This window comes from Antechinus flavipes, chromosome X, assembly GCF_016432865.1.
Source record: "Antechinus flavipes isolate AdamAnt ecotype Samford, QLD, Australia chromosome X, AdamAnt_v2, whole genome shotgun sequence".
NCBI classification, from domain to species: domain Eukaryota; kingdom Metazoa; phylum Chordata; class Mammalia; order Dasyuromorphia; family Dasyuridae; genus Antechinus; species Antechinus flavipes.
In genome coordinates, this window is record NC_067404.1 from 81103855 (window position 1) to 81126338 (window position 22484).

The 22484-nt window shown below is 49.4% G+C and overlaps 1 long non-coding RNA gene and 1 other non-coding gene across 2 annotated transcripts in view; one reads left to right on the plus strand and one right to left on the minus strand.

Moving 5' to 3' along the window:
* Nucleotides 1-3978: 3978 nt before the first annotated feature.
* The window catches only part of LOC127542839 (uncharacterized), a 105849-nt gene continuing 87343 nt past the window's right edge, over nucleotides 3979-22484 (minus strand). Inside the window, exon 3 of the long non-coding RNA XR_007948820.1 lies at nucleotides 3979-7706. This is a non-coding gene — a long non-coding RNA (uncharacterized LOC127542839). The remainder of the gene's footprint in view (nucleotides 7707-22484) is intronic.
* On the plus strand, nucleotides 18283-18354 carry TRNAE-UUC (transfer RNA glutamic acid (anticodon UUC)). Its single transcript has one exon. It is a non-coding gene; the product is annotated as a tRNA-Glu (tRNA).

A 22484-nucleotide genomic window follows, 5' to 3' on the forward strand; every position in this document is an offset into this window, starting at 1 on the left:
TCCTCCCACTCTCTCTTTGGCCCCTCAAGACCCAGCCTCCAACCTCCTCACTCCCCCACCAGAGTGCCTGCCAGCTCCCCCCGTGCTTCTCGTCGCCAACGCCAATGGCCTTTTTATTCAGTCCCCGTGCTCCTTGACCTCTCTGCAGCCCTGGACACTGGGGCTCGCTCTTTCCTCTTTGATCTTCTCTTCTCTCTAGGTTTTTGGGACAGAGACCTTTCTCTGTCTGTCTTCTTTTCTCTGTCTCTGCCTTTCTGTCTTTATCTCTTTGTCTCTGTCTCTTCTCTCTGTATAAATCTGATTCCATCTGTCTCGCTCAGCCTTTCTCGGTCGTTGTCTCTTTGTCTTTGTCTCCCTTTATCCCTTTCTGTATCTAACTCCCTGTCTCTGTCTTTATCTCTCTGTCTTTCTGTCTCTTTCTATCTTTCTGTGTCTCTGACTGTCTCCCTTTCTGTATCTCTCTGCCTTTCTCTGTCTTGCTCTTTGTCTCTGTCTCCCTCTGTCCCTCTCTATATCTAATTCCCTCTCTCTCACTGTCTCCCTTTCTCTGTCGCTGTCTATCTGTCTGCATTTCTCTGTCTTTATTTCTCTGTCTCCATTTCTCGGTCTCTGTGTGTCTCTGTCTCTCCCTTTCTCTGTCTCTGTCTGCTTTTCTGTCTATCTCTCTGTCTCCCTTTCTATTTCCCTTTCTCTGTCTCTAGCTCTATCTCTGTCTTTATCTCTGTGTGTCTGTCTGTCCCTTTCTTTGTCTCCCTCTGTTTCCTTTTCACTCTTTGTCTCCCTTTCTCTGTCTCTCTGTCCCTGTCTCTGTCTTTCTGTCTCCCTTTCTCTCTCTTTCTCTGCCTTTTGTCTGTCTTTAACTCTTTATCTTTGCCTCCCTCAGTCCCTCTCTGTATCTAACTCCTCTTCTCTCTGCCTTTCTCTATCTCTGTTTGTCTATCTCTCTTGTCTCTCTTTCTCTGTCTCTCTGTCCTTCTGTGTGTCTCTGTCTCTGTCTCCCTTTCTCTGTCCTGTCTCTCTCTGCCTTTCTCTGTCTCTCTGTCTGTCTCTCTTGTCTCCCTTTCTCTGTCTCTCCGCCCCTCTGTGTGTCTGTCTCTGTCTCCCTTTCTCTGTCTGCCCTTCTCTGTCCTTATCTCTGTCTGTCTCCCTCTGTCCCTCTCTGTATCTAACTCTCTCGCTCTCACTCTCTCCCTTTCTCTATCCCTCTGTCTTAGTCTCCCTTTCTCTGTCTTTCTGTCTCTGTGTCTCCATCTCAGTCTGTGTGTCTGTCTCTGCCTCTTTGTTTCTGTTTCCCTCCATGTCTGTCTCTGTCTCTGTCTGTCTCTGTGTGTCTGTCTCTATCTCTCTCCTCTTCCCTACTTCTCCCCATGTTCTGCTCCCTCTCTGACTGTTCCTTTTCTGTCTCTTTGCTAGATCCTCCTCCACACCGTGCCTTCTAACTGCAGCCCCCTCCTCCAGTTCTGTCCTGGACCCTCTTCCCTTCTCCCTCTAAACTGTCTGTCTCAGGGATCTCAGCCCTCATCCCTATGAAGATGACTCCCAGATCTGCTCATCTCTGCTCACCCATCCACTGGCCATCTCAAAACCTGAGGTTAGAGGTCAGATGGCCCCCCATACCCTCGACCACTCTCATTACCCTTTCCTCCCCTTCCAGCCCTCCCCCTCTGCTTACTTGTCCATCTCTGCCTCTCACTCACCCAGACTCCCAATTTCTATTTCATTCTCGATTCTTCAGTCTGTCCCACCGCCCTCCCCCCCAATTCGTGGGCAGGTCCCGTTGGCCGGGCCTTTATAACACAGGTCTTCCTGTCCCCTGACAGTACCAGCCCCCCAACATAGGTGCTCCTCACTCCCACTTGGACTACTGAAATAGCTGCTGGGAGGGGCACAAACGGGTGGAGGGAGATGAGGGCACAGCGCACGCAGGTGGCGTCTAGCGTCTTCTCGGTCTAGTCCACCCTTCACTCAGCCGCCAAGGGGATCTTTGCAGCGCTCTGCACCTTTTTCCCAGCTGCCCCTCCTGCCTGAGCTGCTGCCTCGGTTTCCCTCTGCCTCAAAGCTTCCTTCAGGTCTCTGTTAAAATGTTACCTTCCCCACAAAGCCTTTCCAAATCAAGCCACCTTGTGATCAGGCCCCTTCTCAGTCTCAGGCTATCCCCAATCTCATGTGGGTGACCTGCCCGTGGCTGTCTGTGCGCTCTTTCCCATTAGGCCGGGGGCACCCTGAGTGCAGGAACTGACTGACACACTGACTAATACTCCAAGCTCGTGAGCTCGGTGCTTCCTTTCCAACTAAGGACCACCAGCTCTTAGAACCTTAGACGTCCTCTGAAAGTGGCTGGGACTGAAAAACCCTCGTTGCCTTACAGCAGCCCATAATAATAGCTCCTAATGATCTAGCATTTCACAAAGGTCGTCTCATTTGACCCTCACGACAACTTTAAGAGAAAGCTTCTTCTACAAGCTCCATCTCACAGATGAAGAAAGCGACGCAAGCAACAACCAAATGATCTTCACTGAGGTCACACCGTCAGGAAGTTTCCAAAGCTGGATTTGAACTCGGATCTTCCCGATGTCACACCAGAATCCCTAGCTGCCTCTGGTTGAGAAGCCAGCCTCCAGAACGAAGCCAAACAGATCCTGGAGGGTGGACCCCTTCCACAGCTAGTGCTGCTGGCCCTCCCACTGCCTCCTTCTTCCACCTGAGGCAGCTCCATCTGACGGTGAGAAAATCCAAGAAGCCTCCTTGGCCCGAGACCCTCCCAGCGGCCCCCCACCTCAGGCAGCTGAGGACACTGGACTTACCTGAAAGGCGCCATTGGCAGGGGCCTCCTCTTCACCATGGCCCCCCCCGAAGAGACGATCCTAAGCCTCTCCATCCTTTGCACCAACCAGTTGAAGGGGACGCACCTGAAAGAGAAACCACTGTTAATGATGCTCCTCGGGAGCGTTCCCAGTGGCCCCCGGAAGCCCTGCCATCTATCCCAGGGATCCTTCACCTTTTTATTGTTGTGGAGCTCTTTGGTAGTTTATGGGAGCCTAGGACCCCCTCCCTCTCTCACAATAAGCTTTTTAAAGGCATCAAATAAAATGCACAGGATTACAAGGCAAACGGATTCTATTTTAAAAAAAAGTTATCCAATTTTTTTCCAGATCCCAGCTTAAGAAACCCTGGTCTGGGCCCAACTTTCCACCCTACTTCTCAAGCATTCATCCCAGCCCTTCCCAGTCCCTGTCATCCTCTTCTTACTGTGACCTCCAGAAGCTCCACTTTACTCTGGAAGAGTTTTTCAAAATTCGACCAAATTTCCTAGGTGGCTACTACAGACAAAGCATCGCGTTATATGCTTTGGGACACATGGAAGAATAATAAGAAAACATGGGCCCTTGCCGGCAAGGAGTTTAGAGTCTTAAGGAAAATAAGGAATTATGCAAGTAATTATAAGTAAATAGAAGTAATTATAAGTATTATAAATATACAAATATAAGTATTTATAAGTAGATAGAAGTAATTATAAGTATTATAAATATACAAATAGAAGTAGATAGAAGTAATTATAAATATATAAATATAAGCAATTATAAATAATGTAATTATAAGTATTATAAATATAAATAATTATAAGTAGATAGAAGTAATTATAAATATATAAATATAAGCAATTATAAATAATGTAATTGTAAGTATTATAAATATAAATAATTATAAGTAGATAGAAGTAATTACAAGTATCATAAATATATAAATATAAGTAATTATAAGTAGATAGAAATAATTATAAATATATAACTATAAGCAATTATAAGTATTATAAATATCAATAATTATAAGTAGATAGAAATAATTACAAGTATTATAAATCTATAAATATAAGTAATTATAAGTAGAATTATAAATGTATAAAAATAAGTAATTATAAGTAGCAGAAGTAATTATAAATATATAAATATAAGTAATTATGAGTAGATAGAAGTAATTATAAATATTATAAGTAATTACAAGTAGACAAATCGATAAGTAGAATTCAAATAGAACCCAAAAGGGTAGAAAGGACTTCTTTTAGTCTGGTGAAGATCGTGCTTCCAGCTTTGAGAACATGGGAAGCAGTGAACTGCGTCCTATGTCTGGCCAGGGCAGGGTCAGATCAGCAGGAGCTAAAGTAGGCAACGTGAGGGGGACAGCAAACTGTCCAGTGTGAAGGGTATTACTGGAAGAGCAGAAGTTGGTCTTGGGATGCCTGGTAAAGGACTATGGGTATCGTTTCTAATACTCCAATACTTTCAGGGCTTTGGCAGACTCCATTGAGAAAGTAGCCCAGAAAGATTTCCTTTAGCTCTTCATAACCCAAGAGCAGGCAAATGGAGAGAAGGGGCGATAGGTTTGAATACCAGGCTTAGCAAAAGCAATGCTGTACCCCAGATAAAGAAACACTTAGGGAGGCCAGCAGCCCGGCTTAGCTGGAAGCGATGGCAGCTCAAGATCAGCTGAAGAAGGGCCTGCTCAAAGAGGCAACTTTCCTCCAAGCAAAAGAATTGTGCAGGATTTCTAGAAAAGGCAGAACTAGACCAACTCTGGATATCAGGCACTAGGAGGTGCAGAGCGAGTCACAGATCACCTAAAGCCCCGCCAATCTTCAATGCAAATGCATCTTAATGATTCCTTCTGAAAATGAAGATGCAGGCGGACACCCACAGATAAAAAGAAAGCCTGTCTAAGCACAGAGCATCTCAGAGGAGACGCAAGCTGAAATGGACAGATGCGGGTCATAGACCCACATCCTTAGGTCTATGAGACAGTGAAAGCTGGTGGGCTAAAGTAGTTTCCCATCGCATAGCTTTCCAGTTTGTGAAGAAATCTTCCCCTCCATAGTTTGTGCTCTGGGGTTTCTTCACACCTGTGCGACTGTTCTTCAGTTCTGTGAACACAGTCTGTTCATCAGACTGTGATGACTGTTCATCAGTTCTTCATCTAGGCCGGCTTCTCTAGTCTTTTCTCCTGATCTCGTCTTCTATTTTTCATGGTAGTCTCAAACAGTTTTACTTTGAAAGCTGTTATGATCAGGCTTCCACCATTCTGGGTTTGAGGAGGTATTCTGTTCCCTGAAATTCTCGGCCTTTCGCTTCTCCACGTAAATTTTGTTTTTATTTTATCTAGTAAAATCTCAGTGTTTTCTTTAACATAGCACTAAATCCGTAGATCAATTGGGGTAGTTTCATCACTTTTTCATCTCTGGGTACTGCCTAGCCATGCACAATAGACGCTCCAATTATTTAGCGCTTCCTTCATTTTTGGAATGATTGTTTTATAACTGTATTTATATAAGTCCCAGATATGTGACACGTTTTGTAGTTATATCGTATGGAATTTATTTTTCTATCTTTTCCTTATAATTTTTGTTAGTAATATGAATGTTAAATATATCTTAACATACATTTTAAAATGTTGATGATTCTGGCCCCTCCCCATTTGAAAATGTTGATGATTTTGGCCCCTCCCCACTTTCCTAGTTTCCTTATACTTTACTTCCCTTCCATACACTCTACCACTTGGCCATATTGGCGTACTTGCTGTTCCCAAACTACTCTGTCTCCTGATTTCAGGCCTTTGTCCCAGCTGTCTCCCATACCTGGAATGTCGTCCCTCCTTATCTGTTCCTTATACCTGGAATGTCCCTCCTTATCTGTTCCTCCTAAATCTTCCAGCTTTCTACTCCTAGTACTAGTACCTACTTTTTGAAATTGCTTGCTATCTACACTATATATGTCCATGGTGTACTTCTCTCCCCTTTCCCCCCTCCCCAATTAAAATGCGAGCTCCTTGAGGACAGGACCTTGAGGACAGAATCCCTAGAGCTCAGCACAGTGCCCGGCCCATAGTTAGCACTTCATAAATGATTATTGACTGATTAACCTGTAATTCAGATGCTCTCCTCCGCTGGAGGAGACTGCTCTTGATTGGAGGACCCGCCCTCCATCTTCTGCCTTTCTCCAGAAGGTCCCTCATCCTTTATCACCCTCTTTAGCACCGGCTGCTGCTTCCCTTATGCTGGTGAGACTTGGGCCCGGAGAGGAAGGTAGCATCTCCCACGTTCCTCGTGGCCATCACCACTCGGCAAACTCCTATTCTGAGGTTCACGCCATCTCTTCCTATTAGTCGGATCAGCTGCTCGGGGGCCTCGGACACCAGCCTCCAGGTCGCCAACTCTCCTTTCTTTAATTACTTCTAGCTCACTGACTCACAGTCCCCCCCTCCACTAGCCCGCCTCTACCCTCCTGCTCTGTCCCCTTTCAAGCACCCAGGCCTCCCAGCTGATCCTCCATATCTCCTCTGTCTCAGGAGTAGTCACTTCTCAGGCCTGCTCCCAGCTTGAGAATCTCTTCACCTGCAAAATCCTGAACTCTGCAATTACCCCTTCTTTGAATGACCTGTCACCATCACAGATTACTCCTGAATCTACCCTGTCTTCACCTCAGCCTTTGGTTCCCCCATCCCTTCCTGTTCTCCCACTCACTTTCTTCCTCCTTTGATACTTGTGAGCCTACAGGTAACCAGTTAAACAAGGTACTGTTTCCTTCCCCCAGAATCCTTTGCCCCCTTATCCTTCAGTTACTAAAACCCTGCTAATCCCCAAGCCCAGGCCAACCCTCAGTGACCCCGACACACACACAATCGTCCTTATGTGCTCCTTCTGAACCAGCAAATGTTGCTGGAGGATGTTAAACAACCATGTCCTTCTTTGGGCAGAAGCTTGAAAGATTACAGATGTGAAAGCCTACACGCTCCCCCCTCCTCCCGAAGGGAGCAAGGTTCTGGAGGAGGGGCCAGAGAATAGGACCTAAGAAGCAGGTCAAGGGATGAGGTTTGGCAGTGGGGAGCTAAAAACATCTTTCCTTTTCTTTTTCTTTTTCTTTCCTTTCCTTTCCTTCTATTTTTCTTTTTTGGCTGAGGCAACTGGGGTTAGGTGACTTGTTCAGGGTCACACAGCCAGGAAGCGTTAAGGGTCTGAGGCCAGATTTGAACTCAGGTCCTCCTGACTTCAGGGCTGGTGCTCTAGCCACTGTGCCACCTAGCTACCCCCATTTCTTTCTTTTTTGAAGAAAAGTTTTATTGATTTTTTACATTGCTGTCACTTCCCAATAACTGCCTCCTCTCCAGCAGCTGTGCGATTGAAGGAGTTCAAGGAAATAGCTGCCTCAGTGAATACCGAGAGCAAGGAGAACCACTTCATGACATCTCGGAGCTGGAGTCGGAGGTCACATTAGATGTCCTCCACCTCCTCCGCCTCCCATCTCTGGAGTCAAGACTGGTCACTGACGGCACTGACCTAGGTTCCAGTGTTTGATGATACCTCTTTCTCTGAGACTTGGGGAGGAAAGTAAGAGAGAATGGGGGGATATTGCTGAGAATTGTCAGGCAGGACATGGGGGAGGGGGGCTGGAGAACCTGAGGAGGGAGGAGAATGTTCCGAGCAGGCATTGTGGGTAAGAAGAGGGGGCTCAAGGGGAGCCCGGCAGAAGGCTCCCCAAGAAGCAAGCAGAGTTGAGCCGAGATGATACGCCAACTTCCACCTGAGCATCCTCACCTGGCCAACGAGCTGATGGACTGGCAAGATTTCAGGTACTCCTTTTTTCCTGAGATGTGTGGTGGCCAGGACAGGTAATTACCATACGGGTGATTGCGTAGCAGGTGGATTTTCAAGAAGGAAACTGAAAGAGAGAATAAAAAAGAAAGGCAGGCTGAAGGCCACCTGAGTGAGAAGGCCAGCGGAGGCCACGGCCACCTGCTGCCGAGAGCCGAGAGGGCTAGGGCTCTGCCGTTCCCCACTCCCCCAGACACCGGAAGGGTTTGACGGCAATGCCAGAGCCGTGGCGGACTTGAGAATGGCGGATGTGCTTCTGCATCATCGGAGCCCCGGGATCTAGGATCTCGGCATCTAGGAGTCCATTCTGGATTTCAGCTGAGAAACATCACCCAGGGCAGATTTGACTTCCTCGAGAGGCAAAATTCCTGCTCTGCTAGAGAAAGTCCCTCCAGACTGTTGCTAGCCGGGCATTGCGGACTTCCGTAGGCTAGTCTGGGGCTGCTGGGACTGTGGGGTAGGAACGGGCTGGACTGGCAACCATTTGTCCCCTGGGGGAAGTTGGGAAGAGCCTAGGTGGCTGTGGCTGGCTTGAACCACACCAGTGAGTGTGCTGCTGCCTCTGAATTTCTTAGCTAGTACCCGCTTTTACTAATTAATCTGTTCAGCTTTTGATTACAACAGCACAAGGGCCTCGTTATTAGATGACTTCAAAAAGGAGTTACCGGAAATTGTGGTATATGAATGTTATGGAATATTATTGTTCTGTAAGAAATGACCAGCAGGATGAATACAGAGAGGACTGGAGAGACTTACATGAACTGATGCTAAGTGAAATGAGCAGAACCAGGAGATCATTATACACTTCGACAACGATATTGTATGAGGACATATTTTGATGGAAGTGGATTTCTTTGACAAAGAGACCTGAGTTTCAATTGATAAATGACGGACAAAAGCAGCTACACCCAAAGAAAGAACACTGGGAAACGAATGTGAACTATCTGCATTTTTGTTTTTCTTCCCGGGTTATTTCTACCTTCTGAATCCAATTCTCCCTGTGCAACAAAAGAACTGTTCGGTTCTGCAAACATATATTGTATCTAGGATATACTGCAACATATCCAACATATAAAGGACTGCTTGCCATCTAGGGGAGGGGGTGGAGGGAGGGAGGGGAAAAAAAAAATTGGAACAGAGATTCTATTGTTTGAGTTTCTCTATTTGCAATGTGCATATTTTGTAATTTTTATTTTGTATTTTGCATATATGTATGTATATATGTGTTTTTGTATAAAATATGCATATTTTGTAAAAAATTAAAAAAATAAAATAAAATAAAATAAAATAAATTAAAAAAGGAGTTACCGGGCTGCCAACAAGCAGGGCCAAGACCCCGACCAGAGAACCTGAAAACTAAGAGTAAAAAGTTCTAAACCAGCCCCCCCCCCCCAATCTGGAGGGGGCTCCTCCCACTGGAGGAGGGTAATTCCCCTGGTCCCAAAGAGAGCTTTTTGAAGGCTTCCTTCTTAGCACCCACTTTGCAAAACTCAAGCTGGCATTCAAAGCCTCCCCCCAAAACATGGCGCCCCCTCCATGTGATCTCATATCTTCCCTTCCCCGCCTCAAACACCTTGGTCCATCCTAATTTCATTTCTCATCCTTTGCCCAAGCTATTCCTTTGTGCTTCCAACTCCTCCTTCTTCCTCCTCCTTTTCCCCATCCCTCTCTTTAGAAATGCTCTCTATCCTTCAAGGTGTCGCTTCAATGAGACCGTCCCCAAAGTTTCCCATCTTTCCGATCATAACCACTCATTACATAATTATATTTGTTAGATAGCTTCATGTTGGGCCCTCCTGTTAGACTGCAGGCTCCACAAGGGCAGGGCAGAGGTTTTATTTGTCTTTGTCTGGTCCCTAGTGCCCAGTACAGTGCTTGACATATTCTGACTTGAACCACTTTGTAAAGAACGGATGGACTGACAGAGGGATGGACAGATGGATGGATGATGTGCTATACCCTAAGGTAATGGTTCACAAAGTGTGGTTCCAGAGCCTCTGGGGGTCCCTAAGACCCTTTCTGGGAGTCTACAAGGCCAAAACACTTCACAATAATATTAAGACTCTGTAATTTCCAATAAAATAAATACGGATAAATATAAGCCACATAAACCAAAGCTCTGGGGGAAGGAGGAAGAAGCAGTCCCCAATAATTTCTTAAGAGTATAAAAGGACCTAGAGATGGAACAGTTCCAGAGTTGCGCCCTAAGGGACAGCTTAACTTAGAACTCTCTGTTGTGACAACAAACACCAGAGATAATACGCCCCCTCCCCATCTTGGGCCAGGCTCCTCCTATAATGAGAATAGCAATGCACTATGGAGCCTGCTCTCTCAGAGGCAGCTTTTCCATAGAAGGTGAGGCACGATGGGAGTGCACAATTTAGCCAAGCACCTGTTGGCCAAGTGTGTCCAGCTTAAATGACAAGGCCAAGGGAGTTTCCCGTTCAAGCTCCAGCCAGCCAATCTCGGCCCCCTTCCCCAACCACCACATTCCTGCCCCTCCTCCACTCTTTGTTGCCCCTTCAGATTCAGACTCCTTTACAATTTACACAGCTTTTCCCTAACCACAACCCTGGGTAGCCCAAGTAAGATTACCCCCATTTTACAGAGGAGGAAAAGAGACTGAGAGCAAGGAACTAGTTCTACCGGGACAGAGCAACCAACTTCCCCCTAAATGTTTGACTCCAGCAGACCCAGAAACATTTGTTCCCTCAGGGAAGTTGAATTTAGAGAGGTGCCTCCAGTTGGCCAATTAGCAATTAACCCTTAACAATTAGCCGTAGACTTTTTAACAACTGTTGTTGGTGAGGGCACTCATTGAAGCCTGGCTTTGTAGCCAATTGTCACTCAAGTGTAAACTACAAGGTCTCAGGGCTTTAAATAAGCCCTTTCCAAACTCACCCCTACTCTATTCTGACCACCCTCTTCCTCTTTGCAGCTCCCCGACACAACCCCACTCTCTGGCCTCCACGCTTTTGTCCAAGCCAGTCTCCACAAGAAGCCTTTCCAACCTTTCCAGTTGTAACTTTTCCTTCCCCCCCCCCAAAGCCTTTCCAGTAGGAACTTTTCCTCTCCCTCCCAAGAAGCCTTTCCAGTAGGAACTTTTACTCTCCCCCCCAAGAAGCCTTTCCAGTAGGAACTTTTCCTCTCCCTCCCAAGAAGCCTTTCCAATAGGAATTCCCCCCCAAGAAGCCTTTTCAGTAGGAACTTTTCCTCTCCTCCCCAAGAAGCCTTTCTAGTAGAAACTTTTCCTCTCCCTCCCAAGAAGCCTTTCCAGTAGGAACTTATACTCTCCCTCCCAAGAAGCCTTTTCAGTAAGAACTTTTCCTCTCCAAGAAGCCTTTCCAGTAGGAACTTTTCCTCTTCCCCCCCCCCAAGAAGCTTTTCCAATAGGAACTCCCCCCCAAGAAGCCTTTTCAGTAGGAACTTTTCCTCTCCTCCCCAAGAAGCCTTTCTAGTAGAAACTTTTCCTCTCCCCCCCAAGAAGCCTTTCCAGTAGGAACTTTTACTCTCCCCCCCAAGAAGCCTTTCCAGTAGGAACTTTTCCTCTCCCCCCCAAGAAGCCTTTCCAATAGGAACTTTTACTCTCCCCCCCAAGAAGCCTTTCCAGTAAGAACTTTTCCTTTTCCACCCCCAAGAAGCCTTTCCAATAGGAACCCCCCCCCCGAAGAAGCCTTTCCAGTAGGAACTTTTCCTCTCCTCCTCAAGAAGCCTTTCCAGTAGGAACTTTTCCTCTCCCTCCCAAGAAGCCTTTCCAATAGGAACTCCCCCCCAAGAAGCCTTTTCAGTAGGAACTTTTCCTCTCCTCCCCAAGAAGCCTTTCCAGTAAGAACTTTTCCTTTTCCCACCCCCAAGAAGCCTTTCCAATAGTAAACCCCCCCCAAGAAGCCTTTCCAGTAGGAACTTTTCCTCTCCTCCTCAAGAAGCCTTTCCAGTAGGAACTTTTCCTCTCCCTCCCAAGAAGCCTTTCCAATAGGAACTCCCCCCCAAGAAGCCTTTTCAGTAGAAACTTTTCCTCTCCCTCCCAAGAAGCCTTTCCAGTAGAAACTTTTCCTCTCCCCCCCAAGAAGCCTTTCCAGTAGGAACTTTTACTTTCCCCCCCAAGAAGCCTTTCCAGCAGGAACTTTTCCTCTCCCCCCCAAGAAATCTTTCCAGTTGGAACTTTTCCTTCCCCGCCCCCCCCCCCAATTACTTCAGCATTTGCTCTCCTGGTTCCTGTGAACCGATGGTATATACCCAAAGATGAGGCTGGGTGAGAACTGGGTGCTGTGTTTGCTCTGGTAGTACCTAGATGCTGAATAAGTGCAGGCTGTTCCCTGGCTGATTTGGTGGGAGGTTCCTGGAGGGAGCAATGCCACAGAGCATCTCTGGTCTCCAGGTAAAGGCGGCCATCCCAGGGCCACCCAGGACCCAAGGTCCCAGAGCCAGGCTACACCTTCCCCACTCTGAGGCTGGCCCACACTGCCGGGGATCATAAAAGTAAAAGCTGACATTTGCATAGTGCTTTGGGGCCAAGAAATGCTAAACACCCAGGGACCCGCAGGAAAAGCGAGTTAGGTACCCCGCTCCCCACCCACGGCTCCTCCCCACTTCCCAACCTGGGGCGGGGGGCTGCTTAGAGCCCGGCAGGCGCCCAGCCCCCCATCGGCCCCGCCCGCTTCCCCAAGTCCCAAGGGCAGGTAAGTTGGAATCGGTGACATATCCAGCCCCAGTCTCTCTCCTGAGCTCCAGGCCCACATCACCCACCAAGCGCGACTCGGCCACAACGGCGGAGAGCCGCCTCGAACTCCCCCGGCCCAAACGGAACTCCCGCTCTCCCCCACCCCAACGTCTCCCTCTTCTCCCGGCATCCCCGGGCTCTCCCAGCCTGGCCGTGCCTTCCCTCACCTCTAGTGGGACCAGCCTTTGGGTGGGGGTGGGGGGGAGCTCGGCCCGGCTTTCCCTGCCCACCCAGCTGCCCCCTGGGCTCAGGCCTGCGTCCCGTCCCGGTCGAGCGGATGGCCGCCTCCCAGCGGCCGGGCAGCCTCTGGGCTCTCAGCCCTCCCGGCCCGTGCCGCACGCGGCTGCTGCTGCGCGACGATTTTCCCTAAGTACGGAGCGGACCATGTGACTCCTACTAGGGAAACGGGGCGGCTTCCTCCCGCCTTGGGCCGCTCTCCCCCGACCCTTCAGCGGCCCGCTCGCCCGGTGCTGGCCGTTACCTCCCCGCCGCGCTGCGCCCAGTCCGGCCCAAGTCCTGCCTCTGAACGGGCTGCTCCCACGCGGAGAGTGTAACCCCTCCTCACCTCCACCTCAGGGGGCCGAGCTCCCAGCCCCCCGAGCCCGGCCTCCCTCCTCCCCCTCCCTCGGATTGAGTTACTTCGGGTTTCTTTTGGAGGAAGGAAACGGGCATTTATTAAGCAGCCACTTGGTGCCGGGCAGCGGCTCGGCGCCTTCCAAACACCGGCCACCCCACGAGGTGGGTCCTCAGCCTCGTTTAACCGGGGGAGGGGGACTCGGGCAAACAGAGCTCAGCCACTTGGGCCGGCCCCCAGCTGATAAGGGAGCTGACTTGTGACCTGGGGTCTCCCCCGCTCTCCGCCCACTGCAGCACCCCCGGTGCCTTCCGGAGAGCCTGATCCTTGTCCCAAGCCTTGGGGACTCCTCGACAGGAGGGGAAGTTGAGGCTGGGTTCTTCCCTGTAGCCCCCGCACTCCGCACCCAGGGTTTGGCTCAGAGGGGGTGCTCAATTGATGCTGGCCTGGCTGAGCGGTGCCTGGTGGGCTCCCACAGGGCCACAGCCCGTCACTAACCCGGCGCAGAGAGGAGTTCTGTCGTGGCCTTGGGGGGTGCCCGAGTGTAATGGGGGTGGGGGCCCCAGAGTTGGGGGGGTCAGTGGGAAGCTAAGCCCACGTCTGCCCCACCTAGTGGGATTCCAGAATAACCCTGTGAACACAGTGCATTTCTCCTGGGGCATCCTCCCCCTACCATCCCCCCCTCCCAAGTTCTGGAAAGCTGCCTCCCAGCCACTCCCCCAGATATGATGATGGATGCTGACCATGTGGCCAGGGGGAACTGGAGGAGGGGGGAGGGACTGGAAGGCAGGAGGAAGGGCAGAGGCTGGGGCCGCCTAGCAGCCAAAGGGGGCATTCTCCAGCCTATTCTCCCTCTCCCTCTCCCTCTCGCTCACCCCCTCTGTCTCTAACTTTTCTCTCTCTATTTCTCTTTTTCTCTCTCCCTCTGTCTCCGTCCATCTCTGTCCCACTGACTAGCTTTCTGTCTGTCTTTCTGCTTTCCCTCTCTCTCTGTCTCTTTGTCTCCATCTCTGTTCCTCTCGCTGTCATTCTGCCTCTATACATGTGTATCTGTCTCTCTGTGTCTTTCTTTCAGTCTCTCTTTCTCTGTCTCTGTCTATTCACCTCTATCTCTCTTTTTCTATCTCTCTCTATCTGTCTCACTCACTATTTTTCTGCCTGTCTTTCCTTCTGTCCCTCTCTTTCTGTCTCTCTCTGCTTTTCCTCCCTCTCTCTGCTTTCCCTCTCCCTCTCTGTCTCTCCATCTCTGTCTCCATCTCTGTGCCTCTGTCTCTCTTTGTCATTCTGTCTCTATATGTGTCGGTCTCTCTGTGTATGTCTTTCTGTCTTTCAGTCTGTCTCTTTCTGTCTCTCTGTGTCTCTCTCTGACCTTCTCTTTCTGTCTCTCACTCCGCTTTCCCTCTCCTCTCTGTCTCTATTTGTCTCCATCTGTCTGTTCCTCTTTCTCTCTGTCATTCTGTCTCTCTTTGTCTTTCTTTGTCTCTGTCTCTCTGTATCTCACCATCTGCTCTACTTTTTTCTTTCCCTCTGTCCCTTTCTTTCTGTCTCTCTGTCTGCTTTCCCTTTCCCTTTGTCTGTCTCAATCTCTGTATATTCCTGCCTCCCTCCTTCTCCCCCCTCCCTCCCTCTCTCCCTCTCTCCCTTTCTCTCTCTCTCTCTCTCTCTCTCTCTCTCTCTCTCTCTCTCTCTCTCTCTCTCTCCATATGTGTCTGTCTCTATGTGTATCTGTGTCTTGCAGTCTGTCTGTCTCTCTGTGTCTCTCTCTGACCTTCTCTTTCTGTTTTGCACTCCGCTTTCCCTCTCCCTCTCTCTCTCTCTCTCTCTGTCTCTGTCTGTTCCTCTCTCTGTCTTTCTGTGTTTCTATCTTTGTTTCTCTTTGTCTCTCTCTTTCTCTGTCTCTGTGTGTCTCTTTATGTGTATCTGTCTGACTTTCTGTATGTTTTTCAGTCTGCCTCTCTGTCTCTATTTCTGTCTCTCTTTTATCTCTTGCTCTCTCTCTGCTCTCCTTCTGTTTGTCTTTGTCTCAGTCTCTGTTTCTATGCCTTTCTTTGTGTCTTTAGGTGTCTCTGTCTCTCTCTGTCTCTGTCTCTGTGCCTATCTCTTTTTTCTGTCTCTCTGTGTCTCTGTTTCTTTTTTGTCTCCATCTTTCTCTGTATGTGTCTGTTTCTCTCTGTCTCTGTGTCTACCTGTCTCCTCTCCCTCTGTCTCTTTCTCTCTCTCTCTCTCTCTCTCTCTCTCTCTCTCTCTCTCTCTCTCTTTTTCTCTATGTCTCTCTCCATCTCTGTTTCACTGACTGTACCTTTTTTCCTGTCTTTGTCTCTTTCCCTCTGTCTCTGTCTCTGTCCCTATCTTTGGCTCTCTGTCCCTTTCTTTCTTTCTCTATTTCTCTTTCACTGTGCTCTCCTCTCTCCCTTTCCTTCTCCCTGTTTTTTCTTTGTGTCTTTCCACCTCTCTCTCTCTCTGTCTCTCTCTGTTTCTCTCTCTCCATCTCTGACTCACTGACTCTACCTATCTTTTTGTCTTTGTCTCTCCTGTCTGTCTCTCTCTGTGTGTGTCTATCTCTATTTCCCTTTCTCTATCTTTATCTCTCTGTGTTGTCTCTGCCTGTATCTTTAAATCTTTTTTGGCTGTTTCTTTTTCTGTCTCCATCTGTCTCTGTGTCTTTGTCTCTGTCTTTGTCTCTGTTTCTCTTTGTTTCCATCTCTGTGTGTTTCTGTTTTTCTGTCTGTCTATTTCTTTCTCTCCATCTCTCTCCATCTCTGTCTCACTGACTACCTATCTTTGTCTTTGTCTCTCTTTCCCTTTGTCTCTCTGTGTAACTCTATCTCTGTCTCTGTATCTCTCTCTCTCTGTCCCTCTCTTTGTCTCTCTCTCTGTCTTTCACTCTGCTCTTCCTTTCTTTCTGTCTCCGAGTCTTTCCACTTCTTCCTCTTTTTTCTCTGTCTCTGTCTCTCTCCACCTGTTTCACTGACTCGATCTTTCTGTCTTTGTCTCTCTTTCCTTCTGTCTGTCTCTGTGTGTCTCTCTGTTCCTGTATTTGTCTGTTTCTATCTCCGCTCTCCCTGTCTCTATATCTGTCCTTCTCTTTCTTTCTCTCTCTGTCTTTCACTCTGCTCTTCCTCTCCCTCTCTGTCTCTCTTTGTCTCCATCTGTCTGTTCCTCTGTCATCTGTCTCTGTGTCTGTTTCTGTCTCTTTGTCCCTTCCCATCTCTCTTTGTCTCTGTGTATTTGTCTTTTTATGTGTATCTGTCTGTCTTTCTGTCTCTCTTTGTCTCTATCTCTGTGTGTGTGTCTCTCTTGCTCTCTCTCTGCTCTCCCTCTCTATTTTTGTCTTTGTCTCAATCTCTGTATGTCTGTCTCTCTCTGTTTCTGTGTCTTTCTATCTTTTGTCTCTGTATGTTTCTCTCTGTCTCTGTTTTTCTCTCCATGTCTCTGTCTCTCTCTCTTTGTCTCTCTCTCTCTTTCTCTGTGTGTGTGTGTGTGTGTGTGTCTGTCTCTGTGTCCACCTGACTCTTTTTTCTGTCTCTCTGACTGTTTCTATCTCTGTTTCTTTTTTTCTGTCTCCATCTCTCTTTCTCTCTCTGTCTCAGTGTCTGCTTGTTTCTTTCTCTCCCTCTCTGTCTGTCCTTTTGTCTCTATCTCCGTGTCTGTCTGTCTCTCGTTTTCTGTTTTTCTGTCCCTGTCTCTCTGTCTTTCTCTGTTTTTCTGCATCTGAGTCTGTGTGTGTCTCTCTGTCTCTGTTTTTCTGTCTCTCTTTGTCTCTATCTCTCTCTGTGTGTGTCTCTCTTGCTCTCTCTCTGCTCTCCCTCTCTATTTTGTCTTTGTCTCAATCTCTGTATGTCTGTCTCTCTCTTTGTTTCTGTGTCTTTCTATCTTTTGTCTCTATATGTGTCTCTTTCTTTGTCTCTGTCTCTCTCTCTGTCTCTGCCTTTGTGTCCACCTGTCTCTTTTTTCTGTCTCTCTGTCTCTATCTGTTTCTTTTTTTCTGTCTCCATCTCTCTCTTTGTCTCTCTCTGTCTCTGTGTCTGCTTGTTTCTTTCTCTCCCTCTCTGTCTCTCTCTGTCTCTGTCCTTTTGTCTCTATCTCCGTGTCTGTCTGTCTCTCGTTTTCTGTTTTTCTGTCCCTGTCTCTCTGTCTTTTTCTGTGTCTGTGTGTGTGTCTCCCTGTCTCTGTTTTTCTGTCTCTCTTTGTCTCTATCTCTCTTTTTGTCTGTTTCTTTTTCTGTCTCCATCTGTCTCTATGTGTCTCTGTCTCTGTCTTTGTCTCTGTTTCTCTCTGTTTCCATCTCTATGTGTTTCTGTTTTTCTGTCTGCCTGTTTCTTTCTCTCCATCTCTCTCCATCTCTGTCTCACTGACTACCTATCTTTGTCTTTGTCTCTCTTTCCCTCTGCCTCTCTATGTATCTCTATCTCTGTCTCTGTCTCTGTCTCTGTCTCTCTGTCCCTCTCTTTGTCTCTCTCTCTGTCTTTCACTTTGCTCTTCTCTCTTGCTCTCTGCTGTCCCTCTCTATTTTGTCTTTGTCTCAATCTCTGTATGTCTGTCTCTCTGTTTCTGTGTCTATCTTTTGTCTCTATATGTGTCTCTTTCTTTGTCTCTGTCTCTCTCTCTGTCTCTGCCTTTGTGTCCACCTGTCTCTTTTTTCTGTCTCTCTGTCTCTGTTTCTTTTTTTCTGTCTCCATCTCTCTCTTTGTCTCTCTCTGTCTCTGTGTCTGCTTGTTTCTTTCTCTCCCTCTCTGTCTCTCTCCGTCTCTGTCCTTTTGTCTCTATCTCCTTGTCTGTCTGTCTCTCGTTTTCTGTTTTTCTGTCCCCGTCTCTCTGTCTTTTTCTGTTTTTCTGCGTCTGTGTCTGTGTGTGTGTGTCTCCCTGTCTCTGTTTTTCTGTCTCTCTTTTTCTGGCTCTCTCTGTCTCTCGCCCTCTCTGTGTCCCTAGATCAGTGTGAGGGCTTCTCAAGCAGAAGCGCGGCTCGGAAGGAGGCTGCTGGGTCCTCCAGGTCGGCAGCATCAGGCCAGATGGGGCGCCGTGCCGGGCTCGGGGTGCCCTGACAGATGCCAGTGTGGAGAGCGCCAGCTTTGCCTCCCGGGGCTCTCGCCTGCGAGAGGCTCTCGCTAAAATAGTCATCAAACAAAAGAAGGCAGCTCCCGTGGCGCTCTGAGGCCAGCTCCTGTGCCCCCTCCATTCTTTACATAAACAGCGCCAGGGAGCTTCAGAAGGGACACTGAGGCAGAGGCAGAGAAATCCAGAACAAAGAGCCGGGCGGATAGCAGAGCCGAATGGCGGGGCCAGGGAGACGGGAGCCAGACAGGAAGTGTTTCTTTAAAAGAGCAGTGACGACACACCCACTCAGCAACTTCCCATATGGTCTAGCGGTTAGGATTCCTGGTTTTCACCCAGGCGGCCCGGGTTCGACTCCCGGTATGGGAAAGAGCTTCTTTTTCTCCTCATGGGCACAATTCCCCTTTTCCAACTCGCTTTAGCGCGCTTACATGGGAAAGTCAATTCCTTGGAGCTCCAATCGGCCTCCCTTGACGTTTTCTTTGGCCAGGAAAGGCAGCCGCCCGCAGCCTGAGTGGGGCCCCCCGGGTGCCCGTGGGGCGGCCCGGCCCACAGTGCCAAAGCCTGGCAAGGCCAGCAGGGCTTCGGGGAAAACTCACTTGTCTGGGGGTTCGCTCTAAGGCGTCGGGGGCCAGGTTTCCTTTGTACAGCGGTCTCCCTTTCTTCAATGTCTGCCCTCACCCAAATGATCTTCCTAAAACACAGATCTGACGCTCACCGGCTTGCTCTCTCTGTTCCTTTGTCTGTGTCTGTGTCTATCTCTCTGTTCCTCTGTGTGTCTCTGTCTCTACCTCTCTCTCTGTCTGTGTCTCTACTTCTCTCTGTGTCTCTCTGCCCCCTCCCCTGTCTCTGTCTCTCTGCTCCTCTTTCTCTCTGTGTCTCTCCATTTCTAGCTCTCTGTCTCTCTCCCTCTTTCTCTTTCTCCCTCTCTCCTACACCCAGAGCACACACATACACACGCATAAAACCTCCCGTGGCTCTTTACTGCCCCTTGGAGGGGAAAAACCCAAACTGCTGCCTGTGGCATGTGGGGCTTCTGCAATCTGGCTCCCAGCTACCTCCCAGGGTCATTCCCTAGTTTGTCCCTTGCTTCCTGCTGTACCAGCCATTCTGGAGCTCCACTCCATCCCCCTGCATCCGGGCCTTTGAAAAAGGGGGCCTTCCTCATAGCTGCCACTTCAGGCCTCCGCCCGGAGCCTTCAGCCTCAATATCCCCCAGTAACACCATTTCTGCCCCCTCGCAGTCCCTTCCTCTCACTCCGCAGAGGCTTGCCCGGCCGTGCTCTCGGCAGCAGCTGTCCCCAAGCTTCCCATCTCTCCCCAAACCTCCCAAGGCTCCCTCTCAACCCCGACCCTGTCTGTGGAGAACTCTGCCTCGCATTTCACAGACAAAATCGGCGGACGTTCACCGTGGGCTCCGTGTCCTCCCCTCTCCCTCGGGCGCCTCGCCCCACTGTCTGCTCCTTTGCTCCTGTGAAGATGCGGCCTCACTTCTGAGCAAGGCCCAGTCACCACGCACGTGTGGCCCGGTTCCTGCAGCAGATCGCCTTCTCCGGCATCCCCCCTTCCCACTCAGCTTCGATCTTCCCTCTCTTCTGGCTGCTTCCCCACTGCCCACAAAGAGGCCCATGTCTTCCCCCCAAAAAGAAGCTTCAACAGCCTCCCCTGATCCTTCCAGCCCCACTAAACATCACCTTGCCTCGGTATCTCTTCTCAGTCACAGTCACAGAGGCAGCCTGCCATAGGGGCCTTCCAAAGCTCTCGGTGCCCTCCTAGTTACCAAATCCAACGGCCTCCTCCTGTCCTCATTCTTTTGGGCCTCTCTGCGGCCTCTGACACCGTGCGTGCCCTCTCCAGCTCGATTCGCTCTTCTCTCAAGATTTATGGCTTACCTCCCTTTCCTAGTTCTCCCCCCCCATCTCTCTGTCCCTTTTGCTGGCTCTCCCTCTAGATCCCACCCTCTAAAGATGGCATCCCCCAGGGTCCTGTCTTGGGCCCTCTGCCCTTCTCCCTCTATCCTGCTTCACTAGCTGAGCTCACCAGGTCCCGTGGATGTAACGGCTCTCTCGATGCCAACGATCGTCACATCGACCCAGCCCACCCCAAACCCTCCGCTGACCCCCAATTTCACGTGTCCGACGGCCTTTCGGACATCTTACCCTCATATGTCCCTAAACCCTCTCTTCCTCCCAGCATCCCTAATGCTATGGAAGGCCACAGCATCCTCCCAGTTCTCCAGCTTGCCCCCCTAGGGTCATCCTGGACTCCTCCCTCTAAGCCACACATTCAATGTGTTGCCAAAGCCTCTCCTGTGATATCCATCAAACACCCTTCCTTCTCTCCTCCACCACTGCCCCTGGCCAAGTGCAGACCCTCATCTGCTTCTGTCTGGACTATTGCAGTGACTGCTGGGAGCTCTCTCCCCACCCCAATCTATCCTCCGTTCAGTCACTGAAGTGATTTTCCTAAAGCAAAGGCACCCACCCACCCACCACCACTCTGGCTCCTTATTGCCCCCGGGAACAAATACAAAACAGTCATTTGGGCATTCAAAGCCCTTCGTGGCCTCCCTTATTACACCATACTCCTCACCACGTCCTCCTATGGCCAGTGATATTTGTTCCACAGACAAGCCCCTCCAGCTCTCAGCTCTGGACATTTTCTCTGGCTGTCCCCCAGGCCTGGAATGGGCACCCACCTCCACTGTGTTGACTTCTCTGGCTTCAAGTCCCATCTAAAATCCCACCTCCTACAGGAAGTCTTTCCCGTCCCTTTTTCGTTCCAGGGCCTTCCCTGTTCTTTCTTTCCTATTTCCCCCGTCTACCGCTTGCTTTGCATGTATTTAGGACTCATCCCTTTCATTAGATCGTAAGCTTCTTGAGGGCAGGGGCGGTCTTTTTTTTTTTTTTTTTTTTGACTTTATTTTATTTTTATTTTTGCTGAGGCAATTGAGGTTAGAAGTGTTAAATGTTAAATGAGATCAGATTTGAACTCAGGTCCTCCTGACTTCAGGGCCGGTGCTCTATCTACTGTGCCTCCTAGCTGCCCCTTTAGTTTCTTTTTGCATCCCCAGTGCCTGGCACATAGTAGGCATTTCATAAATAGTTGATGATAGTTTTATATGTAAGGGAATGGCACTTGGCAGGAAGTCAGAAGACACCTGAGTTTGAAGTCTGCAGTGGATATGCATTAGTTGTATAAACTTGATCAAGTCATTTAACCATAATGTGCCTCAGTTTCCTCATCTTTAAAGTAGAGATAATAATGCTTGCATTACCTATTTCCTGTGTGGGAATAAAGAAAGCACTCTGTAAGCCTTATGGTTCCAAACTGACTCAACTTATTGGGGGAGAGGGAGGGGCAACGAGAATCCCAAGGACACCCCCAAATGCTGCAGTGGATAGAAGTGGCCAGCTAGGGAAGCCCGGCATCTTGGCAGGAGAGGGAGGAGAGATGGATTTGGGAAGAAAAGGTCACCTGAGTCGCAAAGGAGCAAAAAAAGGAAGATCAGAATAGAGCAGGGGGATTTCCTCCCAGGTGAGGGCCCACCTCGCCCAAAGGCACGGCGGAAAGGTTGGAAAGCCAGATTCACAGGGTCTCCCCAGTGGGACGTTGGGGAACAGGATCAGCAACATCGTTCAGGCTGAGGCTAAGTCACAGAGTCCAGATTTCTCGATTAACCAAAGAGTTTGGTCACCACCGAAGCCAAAGGCCCAGAGTTTCGGGACATTAGGACACTGCGGTGTGGGGGCACAGAGCCAGCCCGCCGATGTGGGGCAGATGACAACCCAGGCTCTGTCTCGTTTGTCAGGAAGTGGAGGGTACGAGTCATTGAAGGGCTGTGAGCAGGAGACGTGCCGGGATGATCACTAGGGTAAATGGAGGAAGGCCGGAGAAAGGAGAGACTAGGGATACAGGGATAGGAAGACGTGGCAAGGAGCTATGGCCATCATCCTGCCGTGAAGAGTAGGGATAAAGACAAAGGCCACTCAGGGCGGGGGAACTAATGGTCCCTGGCACCTACCTAGCTATGGGTGATGGAGGGCAGGGGGAAGAGTGGAGATGGATGGGAAGGCTTGGGCTTAGGTGCCAGGGAGCAAGATGGCGCCAGCCACACAGAGAAGGCAGAAAGGAGGAGGGGCAGGGGAAGGGGAAATGGGGAAGGGCTGACAAGGACAAATGTGAATTCACGGTTTACTTCTAATCGTTCTCAGCAGAACGGAAGCTTCTCAAGGCCGGGGTGTCCGGCCCGCTCGGGGTCTGCCTTCCTATGGTACCGGCCCACCTGGCACAGAGCAGGTTCTCTGGCACTTTCGGCTGAAGTAAAACAGCCAGCTTGTCAGCCACTATTCCTTGGCTAAGAACAAGCCTAGCTCCCGTTTCGGTAACTACGGTGGACACGATTGATGAAATTACATTATGTGACTTCTCTGATAAAATGGTTCACCGGTCACAAAACTAGATCGTTGTCACATCTGGGGCTAAGGGGACATTTTGCT